General features: G+C 44.2%; 1 protein-coding gene across 4 annotated transcripts in view; it reads left to right on the top strand.

Moving 5' to 3' along the window:
- Window positions 1-12030, top strand: part of ANKRD6 (ankyrin repeat domain 6) — a 719155-nt gene that overhangs the window by 533857 nt on the left and 173268 nt on the right. The gene's annotated exons all lie outside the window — the stretch shown is intronic.

The following is a 12030-nucleotide window of genomic DNA, read 5'->3' as shown; positions in this document are numbered from 1 at the left end:
AGCAGGCCAGGAAACCTGCTGCTGCCCCTAAGACAGCATGAATCGAGGGCCCCCGATCCGGGAACGGATCTAGTGGGGGGCAGACTTTCTCTCTTCGCCCAGGCTTGGGCAAGAGATGTCCAGGATCCCTGGGCGTTAGAGATCATATCTCAGGGATACCTTCTAGACTTCAAATTCTCTCCCCCAAGAGGGAGATTTCATCTGTCAAGGTTGTCAACAAACCAAATAAAGAAAGAGGCGTTTCTACGCTGCGTACAAGATCTTTTATTAATGGGAGTGATCCATCCGGTTCCGCGGTCGGAACAAGGACAAGGGTTTTACTCAAATCTGTTTGTGGTTCCCAAAAAAGAGGGAACTTTCAGGCCAATCTTGGATTTAAAGATCCTAAACAAATTCCTAAGAGTTCCATCGTTCAAAATGGAAACTATTCGGACAATTTTACCCATGATCCAAAAGGGTCAGTACATGATCACAGTGGATTTAAAGGATGCTTACCTTCACATACCGATTCACAAAGATCATTACCGGTATCTAAGGTTTGCCTTTCTAGACAGGCATTACCAGTTTGTAGCTCTTCCATTCGGATTGGCTACGGCTCCGAGAATCTTCACAAAGGTTCTGGGTGCTCTTCTGGCGGTACTAAGACCGCGAGGAATTGCGGTAGCTCCGTACCTAGACGACATTCTGATACAAGCTTCAAGCTTTCAAACTGCCAAGTCTCATACAGAGTTAGTACTGGCATTTCTAAGGTCGCATGGATGGAAGGTGAACGAAAAGAAGAGTTCTCTCTTTCCACTCACAAGAGTTCCCTTCTTGGGGACTCTTATAGATTCTGTAGAAATGAAGATTTACCTGACAGAAGACAGGTTAACAAAGCTTCAAAATGCATGCCGTGTCCTTCATTCCATTCAACACCCGTCAGTAGCTCAATGCATGGAGGTGATCGGCTTAATGGTAGCAGCAATGGACATAGTACCCTTTGCACGTCTACATCTCAGACCGCTGCAATTGTGCATGCTAAGTCAGTGGAATGGGGATTACTCAGACTTGTCCCCTACTCTGAATCTGGATCAAGAGACCAGAAATTCTCTTCTATGGTGGCTTTCTCGGCCACATCTGTCCAGGGGAATGCCATTCAGCAGGCCGGACTGGACAATTGTAACAACAGACGCCAGCCTACTAGGTTGGGGCACTGTCTGGAATTCTCTGAAGGCTCAGGGACAATGGAATCAGGAGGGGAGTCTCCTACCAATAAACATTCTGGAATTGAGAGCAGTTCTCAATGCCCTTCTGGCTTGGCCCCAGTTAACAACTCGGGGGTTCATCAGGTTTCAGTCGGACAACATCACGACTGTAGCTTACATCAACCATCAGGGAGGGACAAGAAGCTCCCTAGCAATGATGGAAGTATCAAAGATAATTCGCTGGGCAGAGTCTCACTCTTGCCACCTGTCAGCAATCCACATCCCGGGAGTGGAGAACTAGGAGGCGGATTTCTTAAGTCGTCAGACTTTTCATCTGGGGGAGTGGGAACTTCATCCGGAGGTCTTTGCCCAAATACTTCGACGTTGGGGCAAACCAGAGATAGATCTCATGGCGTCTCGACAGAACGGCAAGCTTCCTCGTTACGGGTCCAGATCCAGGGATCCGGGAGCAGTTCTGATAGATGCTTTGACAGCACCTTGGACCTTCGGGATGGCTTATGTGTTTCCACCCTTCCCGATGCTTCCTCGATTGATTGCCAGAATCAAACAGGAGAGAGCATCAGTGATTCTAATAGCGCCTGCATGGCCATGCAGGACTTGGTATGCAGATCTAGTGGACATGTCATCCTGTCCACCTTGGTCGCTACCTCTGAAACAGGACCTTCTGATCCAGGGTCCCTTCAAACATCAAAATCTAATTTCTCTGAAGCTGACTGCTTGGAAATTGAACGCTTGATTTTATCAAAACGTGGTTTTTCTGAGTCAGTTATTGATACCTTAATACAGGCTAGGAAGCCTGTTACCAGAAAGATTTACCATAAGATATGGCGCAAATACTTATATTGGTGCGAATCCAAGAGTTACTCATGGAGTAAGGTTAGGATTCCGAGGATATTGTCTTTTCTACAAGAAGGTTTAGAAAAGGGTTTATCCGCTAGTTCCTTAAAGGGACAGATTTCAGCTCTGTCCATTCTTTTACACAAACGTCTGTAAGAAGTTCCGGACGTTCAAGCTTTTTGTCAGGCTTTAGCTATGATCAAGCCTGTGTTTAAAACTGTTGCTCCACCATGGAGTTTGAACTTAGTTCTTAATGTTTTACAGGGGGTTCCGTTTGAACCCCTTCATTCCATTGATATCAAGTTGTTATCTTGGAAAGTTCTGTTTTTAATGGCGATTTCCTCGGCTCGAAGAGTCTCTGAGTTATCTGCCTTACATTGTGATTCTCCTTATCTGATTTTTCATTCAGACAAGGTAGTTCTGCGTACTAAACCTGGGTTCCTACCTAAGGTGGTCACTAACAGGAATATCAATCAAGAGATTGTGGTTACATCTTTGTGTCCTAATCCTTCTTCGAAAAAGGAACGTCTGCTACACAATCTAGATGTAGTCCGTGCCCTGAAATTTTATCTACAGGCAACTAAGGATTTTCGACAAACGTCTTCCCTGTTTGTCGTTTATTCTGGTCAGAGGAGAGGTAAAAAAGCTTCGGCTACCTCTCTCTCCTTTTGGCTTCGTAGCATAATACGGTTAGCCTATGAGACTGCTGGACAGCAGCCTCCTGAAAGAATTACAGCACATTCTACTAGAGCTGTGGCTTCCACTTGGGCCTTTAAGAATGAGGCTTCTGTTGAACAGATTTGCAAGGCTGCAACTTGGTCTTCTCTTCATACTTTTTCCAAATTTTACAAATTTGACACTTTTGCTTCTTCGGAGGCTGTTTTTGGGAGAAAGGTTCTTCAGGCAGTGGTTCCTTCCGTATAAAGAGCCTGCCTGTCCCTCCCGTCATCCGTGTACTTTAGCTTTGGTATTGGTATCCCATAAGTAATGGATGATCCGTGGACTGGATACACTTAACAAGAGAAAACATAATTTATGCTTACCTGATAAATTTATTTCTCTTGTAGTGTATCCAGTCCACGGCCCGCCCTGTCACTTTAAGGCAGGTAATTTTTCCATTAAACTACAGTCACCACTGTACCCTATGGTTTTCCTTTCTCTGCATGTTTTCGGTCGAATGACTGGTAATGGCAGTTAGGGGAGGAGCTATATAGCAGCTCTGCTGGGTGAATCCTCTTGCACTTCCTGTTGGGGAGGAGTTAATATCCCATAAGTAATGGATGATCCGTGGACTGGATACACTACAAGAGAAATAAATTTATCAGGTAAGCATAAATTATGTTTTTTCGTTCCTTTCGTTCTGACAAATCCCAATGACAACAATCCTCCTCCAAGCCCGAGCATCCCAAGAATACTTGGAAGCTGGCTCAGTCCTGGAATAAATCCAAGCAGAATAAGAAGCCCTCCAAATACAAATTGTCATGAAGGGGCGGCCCCCGATCCGGGATTGGATCGTGTAGGGGGCAGACTGTCTGTTTTTCAGACGCCTGGTTCAAGAACGTACAGGATCCGTGGGTCTTGGAGGTGGTATCGCAGGTATACAAGATAGGTTTCAAATCTCATCCGCCAAGGGGCAGATTCCTTCTCTCGAATCTGTCTACCAGACCAGAAAAGAGGGATGCCTTTCTAGGGTGCGTTCGGGATCTATCCTGCTTAGGAGTTGTTGTCCCGGTGCCTATCGAAGAAAGAGGTTTGGGGTTTTATTCAAACTTTTTCGTGGTCCCAAAAAAGGAGGGAACTTTCCGCCCAAAGTGCTTAAACAAATTTCTCAGTGTCCCTTCCTTCAAGATGGAGACGATAAGGTCCATTTTCTTGGGTCCATCCTTCCTTTAATTCAGGAAAGCTAACTTCGACATGTCTTGCCCTCCGGACCTCCTTGAGTCCCTCTGTGGCTCAGTGTATTGAGTTGATTGGTCTCATGGTGTCCTGCATGGACATCATTCCTTTTGCCAGGTTCCGTCTCAAACCTTTACAACTGTGCATGCTGAGGCAGTGGAATGGCGATTATTCAGATCTGTCTCAACAGATTAGACAGCCGGTCAAGAATATCGCTCTCTTGGTGGCTCTGTCCAGATCATCAAGAGTCTTGATAAAGGCCTAGCACGGGCCGAAACGCGTAGACCAGCACTGGTAAGCCTTATTCCATTATTGTATTGAATTCTAGGACATTCTACACTATATTTGTTTTATTTTTCCACAGGAGGATCGTCACATTGTTGTTTTTTATTTTTGAACATTTTCTATTTGCTCATATCACCAGAAGTATGAGACACTGTTGTTGGATTATTGTTGAATTATAACCAACACTGGCACCTTATTTTTATTTTTCATTTTTCTTCGTTTGATATATACATCCCTCACACCACTGCTTACTTTGAAGACTTTTGGATTTGATTTTTCACGGCACTAACCCTATTCTGGTTTGGAATTTTTTTAACTTCCAGCTATCATTAGACACTATTTCCATATTTATTTTAGAGATCACATCAATTGGATTATCTCTCACATTTAGGACATCATATTGAATTAATTTATTTGTCTCTATTATTATGTATTTTTTACTCACCGGTTTACCTATTGATTGCTACCATTGTTTTTATTTAATCATTTTTTATTATTACTCACCCATGGATCCATGAAGTTGTTTTTACTATATTCTGTATTTCATTGCATGTGTGTATTTTTATTCTATTTTTTATTGTATTTGGAAGAATTGTTTATTGACTGTGTATTTGATTAAATTATTTGGCAAGATACTATCTATCAGTCTATAGTATTATATTGTTTCACACCTTAGCCTCCTTCAGGCTAGGCGCCTGGGTCTTTCTCATTTTATCTTTCTTACATTTTGGGCGACAGCTAGGAGTCACCCACTCCCAGGCATTAAGACACACCATCTGGCGCTTAGGCCAACCCCTTTCTATTTTGGAACTATGGGCAATCTTCAAGGCCTTGAAGGCTTGTCCACTTCTGGGTTTGTCCCAGTTTATCAGATTCCAATCAGACAATATAACCTAGGTGGCTTACATCACCCATCAGGGGGGAACGAGAAGTTCATTGGCGATGAAGGAAGTATTTCAGATTCTGGAGTGGGCGGAGGCACATAGCAGTTCACTGTCAGCGATCCACATTCAGGGTGTGGACAACTTGGAGGCGGATTTTCTCAGCAGGGGAATGGTTTCTCCATCTCGAGGTGTTTGCAGAGATATGCAGCAAGTGGGGACGCCGGAGATAGATCTCATTGCGTCCCATCTCAATACCAAGCTACCCAGGTATGGGTCGAGGTTGAGGAATCCTCAAGCAGATCTAATAAATGCATTAGCAGTGCCCTGGAGGTTCAAACTCATATCTTTTTCCACCATTACCGCTTCTTTCTCGAGTGGTGGCCTGCATCAAGCAGGAGCAGGAATCAGTAATCCTGATTGCTCCATCAGGGCCGCGACGGACATGGTTCACGGATCTAGTGGGGATGTCCTCATCTCCTCAGTGGAAGTTACCCTGTCACAGAGATCTGCTGATACAAGGTCATCAAAATCTAGATTCTCTGAGGCTGACTGCGTAGAGTTTGAATGCTTAGTCTTAGCCAAGAGAGGTTTCTCTGAGAATGTCATTGATACTCTTATTCAAGCTCGTAAACCAGTTACTCAGCGTATCTACCACAAGGTGTGGAGAGCATGTTTTTTCTCCAACATTGGTGTGTCCGGTCCACGGCGTCATCCATTACTTTTGGGAAATGTTCTCCCCCACAGGGAAAGGCAAGGAGAGCACACAGCAAGAGCTGTCCATATAGCTCCCCTCTGGCTCCGCCCCCAGTCATTCTCCTTGCCGCTCTGAACAAGTAGCATCTACCATGGGGATGGCAAGGAGTTTGTGGTGTAGTTGTAGTTTTTTATTCTTCTATCAAGAGTTTGTTATTTTAAAATAGTGCTGGCTTGTACTATTTACTCTATAACAGAAAAGTGATGAAGATTTCTGTTTAAGAGGGCTATGATTTTAGCACAAGTAACTAAAATCCATTACTGTTACCACGCAGGACTGTTGAAACAAGAGAACTTCAGTTGGGGGTAACAGTTTGCAGACTCATCTGCTTCAGGTATGACTAGTCTCCTTCTAACAACACAGGCTAATGCTAGATGACAGTCATTTTTCCCCTCAGGGGAAACGGTAAGCCATTTTTCTTTCACCACAGCAAAAAAGATAACAGGCTTTCCCCTTTTTGTTTTTTATGCTGGTAGACACTGTTAGGGGCTAAATCGATTGGTTTTTATTACAATATTATACCATTTGAAATATTTTATAAGCTCACATACACTTGGAAACGTTTTTTATTAATCTGGCTTGTTTTAGACACCTAAATCTAGTCAGGAAGACCCCTTCACTCTAGTGTGCTGAGGGAGGAAGCCTCATTTTGGCACTTCAGCTGTGCAGTTGAATTTCAAGGCAGTGCATTCAGATTCATGTGAGAGGGTCCTGTGGTTCAGAAAGTGACTCCAAAAGGCTTTTTTCTGTGAATGGTGACCCCTAAGGAAGGTAAAAAGCTGCAGCAAGGCTGTAGCTGGGATTGTGGTGTGTAAAAATGGTTAAATCCAACAATTAGCTTGTTTTAAGAGCTAGAGTCTCCATATTTGCTGTGCAATACTTTCTAAGCACTAAGACACTGGGGTCCAAATTTTAGAAAAATCGGATATTTCCTTCATAGTTTTTTGAACATTCAGAAATAAATGTGTCATTTTATTATTTAAAGAGACAGTAACGTTTTTGTTTAAAATCGTTTTTATTGCATTGTTTGCCTGCCTAAATCTGTTTAACATGTCTGTTCCATCAGATAACCTATGTTCTGTGTGTATAGAGACAAATGTGGTTCCCCCTTCGAGTGTTTGTGATAATTGCGCCATAGCGTCCAAACAAAATCAGGACAGCTCTGTTATTTTTCATAATGTTGCCCAAGATGATTTATCTAATGAAGGTAGTGGGGATAGCTCTACATCCTCTCCTTCTGTGTCTACACCAGCTTTGCCTGCGCAGGCGACACCTAGCGCGCCAGTGCTTATTTCTATGCAACAATTATCAGCAGTAGTGGATAATTCTATAGCAAATCTTTTATCCAAACTGCCAGTTTTTCAGAGAAAGCGTGATTGTTCAGTTTTAAATACAGATAAAAAGGATGAACAATCAGACGCTGACGATGCTTTATCTATTTTACCCTCACATCAATCGGAATTGGCTGTGAGGGAAGGGCTGTCTGAGGGTGAAATTTCAGGAAAAATTTCTCAACAGGCAGAACCTGATCTAGTGGCATTTAAGTTTAAGCTAGAACATCTCCGCGCTTTGCTTAAGGAGGTATTAGCTACTCTGGATGACTGTGATTCCATGGTAGTACCAGAGAAGTTGTGCAAATTGGACACATTTTTAGAGGTCCCAGTGCACGACGACGCTTTTCCAATACCTAAGAGGGTAGCGAACATAGTGGAAAAGGAGTGGGAGAAGCCAGGTGTACCCTTTGCCCCACCTCCTATATTTAAGAAAATGTTTCCCATAGTAGACCCTAGAAGGGACACATGGCAAACGGTCCCGAAGGTTGAGGGAGCTGTTTCAACACTAGCGAAGCGCACAACTATTCCTATAGAGGACAGCTGCGCTTTCAAAGATCCTATGGATAAAAAATTGGAAGGATTGCTTAAAAAGATTTTTGTTCAGCAAGGGTTCATCCTTCAACCAGCTACGTGTGTTATTACTGTCACTTCAGTGGCGTCCTTTTGGTTCGAAGAACTAGAAAGGTCGCTCCAGAAAAAGACTTCCTATGAAGAAGTCATGGACAGAATTCACGCATTAAAGTTAGCTAATTCCTTTATATTGGATGCCGCCTTTCAAATAACGAAATTGGCGGCGAAAAACTCAGGTTTTGCTATAGTAGCGCGGAGGGCGCTTTGGCTAAAATCCTGGTCGGCAGACGTGTCGTCCAAGACTAAGTTACTGAATATTCCTTTCAAGGGTAAGACCCTTTTTGGGCCGGAATTGAAGGAAATTATTTCAGACATCACTGGGGGTAAGGGCCATGCCCTCCCACACGATAGGCCTTTTAAGGCTAAGAACAAGTCTAATTTTTGTTCCTTTTGCAATTTCAGGAACGGACCGGCTAATAACTCCACTGCCGCTAGACAAGAAGGTAACGCGGCCCAGCCCAAACCCGCTTGGAAGCCCATGCAAGGCTGGAACATGGGTAAACAAACCAAGAAACCTGCTGCTGCTACCAAGACAGCATGAAGGGGTAGCCCCCGATCCGGGACCGGATCTGGTAGGGGGCAGACTATCTCTCTTCGCTCAGGCTTGGGCAAGAGATGTTCTGGATCCCTGGGCACTAGAGATAGTTTCCAAGGGATACCTGTTAGAATTCAAGGGACTTCCTCCAAAGGGAAGGTTCCACCTGTCTCGCTTATCTTCAGACCAGATAAAGAAACAGGCATTCTTACATTGTGTAAGATACCTATCAAAGATGGGAGTGATAAACCCAGTCCCCTCCGGGGAACAAGGTCTAGGGTTTTACTCAAACCTGTTTGTGGTTTTAAAGATATTAAACAAGTTCCTCAGAGTTCCATCCTTCAAGATGGAAACCATTCGGACAATCTTACCAACAATCCAGCAGGGTCAATTTTTGACTACCGTGGATCTGAAGGATGCGTATCTGCATATCCCAATCCACAAATCTCATCATCAGTTCCTGAGGTTCGCCTTTCTGGACAAACATTACCAGTTTGTGGCTCTTCCATTCGGTTTAGCCACCGCTCCCAGAATTTTCACAAAGGTGCTAGGGTCCCTTCTAGCGGTCCTAAGACCGAGGGGCATCACTGTAGCACCTTATCTAGACAACATCCTAATCCAAGCGTCGTCTCTTTCCAAAGCGAGGGCTCATACAGACATTGTGTTGGCTTTTCTCAGATCTCACGGGTGGAAAGTGAACATAGAAAAAAGTTCACTGTCACCGTCCACAAGGGTTCCTTTTCTGGGAACAATAATAGATTCTGTGGAAATGAAGATCTTTCTCACAGACGTCAGAAAGACAAAGCTTCTAAAAGCTTGTCGAGTTCTTCACTCTATTCCTCAACCCTCCATAGCTCAATGCATGGAAGTAATAGGACTAATGGTCGCAGCAATGGATGTGGTTCCTTTTGCTCGAATTCATCTAAGACCATTACAGCTGTGCATGCTCAATCAGTGGAATGGGGACTATACAGACTTGTCTCCCCAAATTCAAGTAGACCAGGTAACCAGGGACTCACTTCTCTGGTGGTTGACCCAGGATCACCTGTCTCAGGGAATGAGTTTCCGCAGACCGGAGTGGGTCATCGTCACGACCAACGCCAGCCTCTTGGGGTGGGGCGCGGTCTGGGACTCTCTGAAAGCTCAGGGCCTATGGTCTCGGGAAGAGTCGCTTCTCCCGATAAACATTTTGGAACTAAGAGCTATATTCAATGCGCTCCTGGCTTGGCCTCAGCTAGCGGAAGCCAGGTTCATAAGATTTCAGTCGGACAACATAACGACTGTTGCGTACATCAATCATCAGGGGGGAACAAAGAGTTCCCTAGCGATGAAGGAAGTAACCAAGATAATCCAATGGGCAGAGAATCACTCCTGCCATCTATCTGCTATTCACATCCCAGGAGTAGACAACTGGGAGGCGGACTATTTGAGTCGTCAGACTTTCCATCCGGGGGAGTGGGAACTCCATCCGGAGGTCTTTGTTCAGTTAACCCAATTATGGGGCATTCCAGACATGGATCTAATGGCGTCCCGTCAGAACTTCAAGATTCCTTGCTACGGGTCCAGAGCCAGGGATCCCAAGGCGACTCTAGTGGATGCATTAGTGGCGCCTTGGTCGTTCAACCTAGCATATGTGTTTCCACCGTTTCCTCTCCTCCCCAGTCTCATAGCCAGGATCAAACAGGAGAAGGCCTCAGTGATTCTGATAGCCCCTGCGTGGCCACGCAGGACTTGGTATGCAGACCTGGTGAATATGTCATCGGCTCCACCATGGAAGCTACCTTTGAGACAGGACCTTCTAGTACAAGGTCCATTCGAACATCCCAATCTAGTTTCTCTGCAGCTGACTGCTTGGAAATTGAACGCTTGATTTTATCCAAGCGTGGGTTTTCAAATTCTGTGATTGATACTCTGATCCAAGCCAGAAAACCTGTGACTAGAAGGATTTACCATAAAATATGGAAAAAATATATCTGTTGGTGTGAATCCAAAGGATTCTCCTGGAGTAAGATTAAAATTCCAAAGATTCTCTCCTTTCTCCAAGAAGGTTTGGATAAAGGATTGTCAGCTAGTTCTCTAAAAGGACAGATTTCTGCATTATCCGTCTTGTTGCACAAACGACTGGCAGCTTTTCCAGATGTACAAGTTTTTTGTTCAGGCTTTGGTTAGAATCAAGCCTGTTTACAGACCCATGACTCCTCCTTGGAGTCTAAATTTAGTTCTTTCAGTTCTTCAAGGGGTTCCGTTTGAACCTTTACATTCCATAGATATTAAGTTACTATCTTGGAAAGTTCTGTTTTTGGTTGCTATTTCTTCTGCTAGAAGAGTTTCTGAATTATCTGCTTTGCAGTGTGATCCACCCTATCTGGTGTTCCATTCAGATAAGGTTGTTTTGCGTACTAAGCCTGGTTTTCTTCCAAAAGTTGTTTCCAACGAGAACATCAACCAGGAAATAGTTGTTCCTTCTTTGTGTCCGAATCCAGTTTCAAAGAAGGAACGTTTATTACACAATTTAGATGTTGTTCGTGCTTTAAAGTTCTATTTAGAAGCAACAAAAGATTTTAGACAAACCTCATCCTTGTTTGTCGTTTACTCTGGTAAGAGGAGAGGTCAAAAAGCTACTGCTACCTCTCTCTCTTTCTGGCTGAAAAGCATTATCCGCTTGGCTTATGAGACTGCCGGACGGCAGCCTCCTGACCGTATCACAACTCACTCTACTAGGGCTGTGGCTTCCACATGGGCCTATAAGAACGAGGCTTCTGTTGACCAGATATGTAAGGCAGCGACTTGGTCTTCTCTGCACACTTTTGCCAAATTCTACAAATTTGATATTTTTGCTTCTTCTGAGGCTGTTTTTGGGAGAAAGGTTTTGCAAGCCGTGGTGCCTTCTGTTTAGGTAACCTGATTTGCTCCCTCCCTTCATCCGTGTCCTAAAGCTTTGGTATTGGTTCCCACAAGTAATGGATGACGCCGTAGACCGGACACACCAATGTTGGAGAAAACAGAATTTATGCTTACCTGATAAATTACTTTCTCCAACGGTGTGTCCGGTCCATGGCCCGCCCTGGTTTTTTTTTTAATCAGGTTGAAATTTTTTTTCTTTATACACTACAGTCACCACGGCACCCTATAGTTTCTCCTTTTTCTCCTAACCGTCGGTCGAATGACTGGGGGGCGGAGCCAGAGGGGGAGCTATATGGACAGCTCTTGCTGTGTGCTCTCCTTGCCTTTGCCTGTGGGGGAGAACATTTCCCACAAGTAATGGATGACGCCGTGGACCGGACACACCGTTGGAGAAAGTAATTTATCAGGTAAGCATAAATTCTGTTTTCCTGGCACAGAGTTAAGGTTGCCAGGATCTTATCTTTTCTCCAGGATGGGCTGGAGAAGAGCCTTTCACCTAGTTCCCTGAGGGAACAAATTTTGGCCCTGTCGGTTTTGTTGCACAACAGACTGGCTGAGCTTCCAGACATACAGTCCTTTGTTAAGGCTCTGATTAGGATCAGACCTGTGTTTAGACCTGGGGCTCCTCCTTGGAGCCTAAATCTTGTTCTTCGGATTTTGCAACATGTTCCGTTTGAGCCTCTGCATTCTGTTGACATTAAATTTTTATTTAAGAAGGTTCTGTTTTTATTGGCTATTGCCTCTGCGTGCAGAGTTTCTGAGATAT

Source organism: Bombina bombina, chromosome 4 (assembly GCF_027579735.1).
Source record: "Bombina bombina isolate aBomBom1 chromosome 4, aBomBom1.pri, whole genome shotgun sequence".
NCBI lineage: Eukaryota > Metazoa > Chordata > Amphibia > Anura > Bombinatoridae > Bombina > Bombina bombina.
Note: the sequence above shows the minus strand (reverse complement) of the source record. Positions and strands in the feature narration are given on the sequence as shown.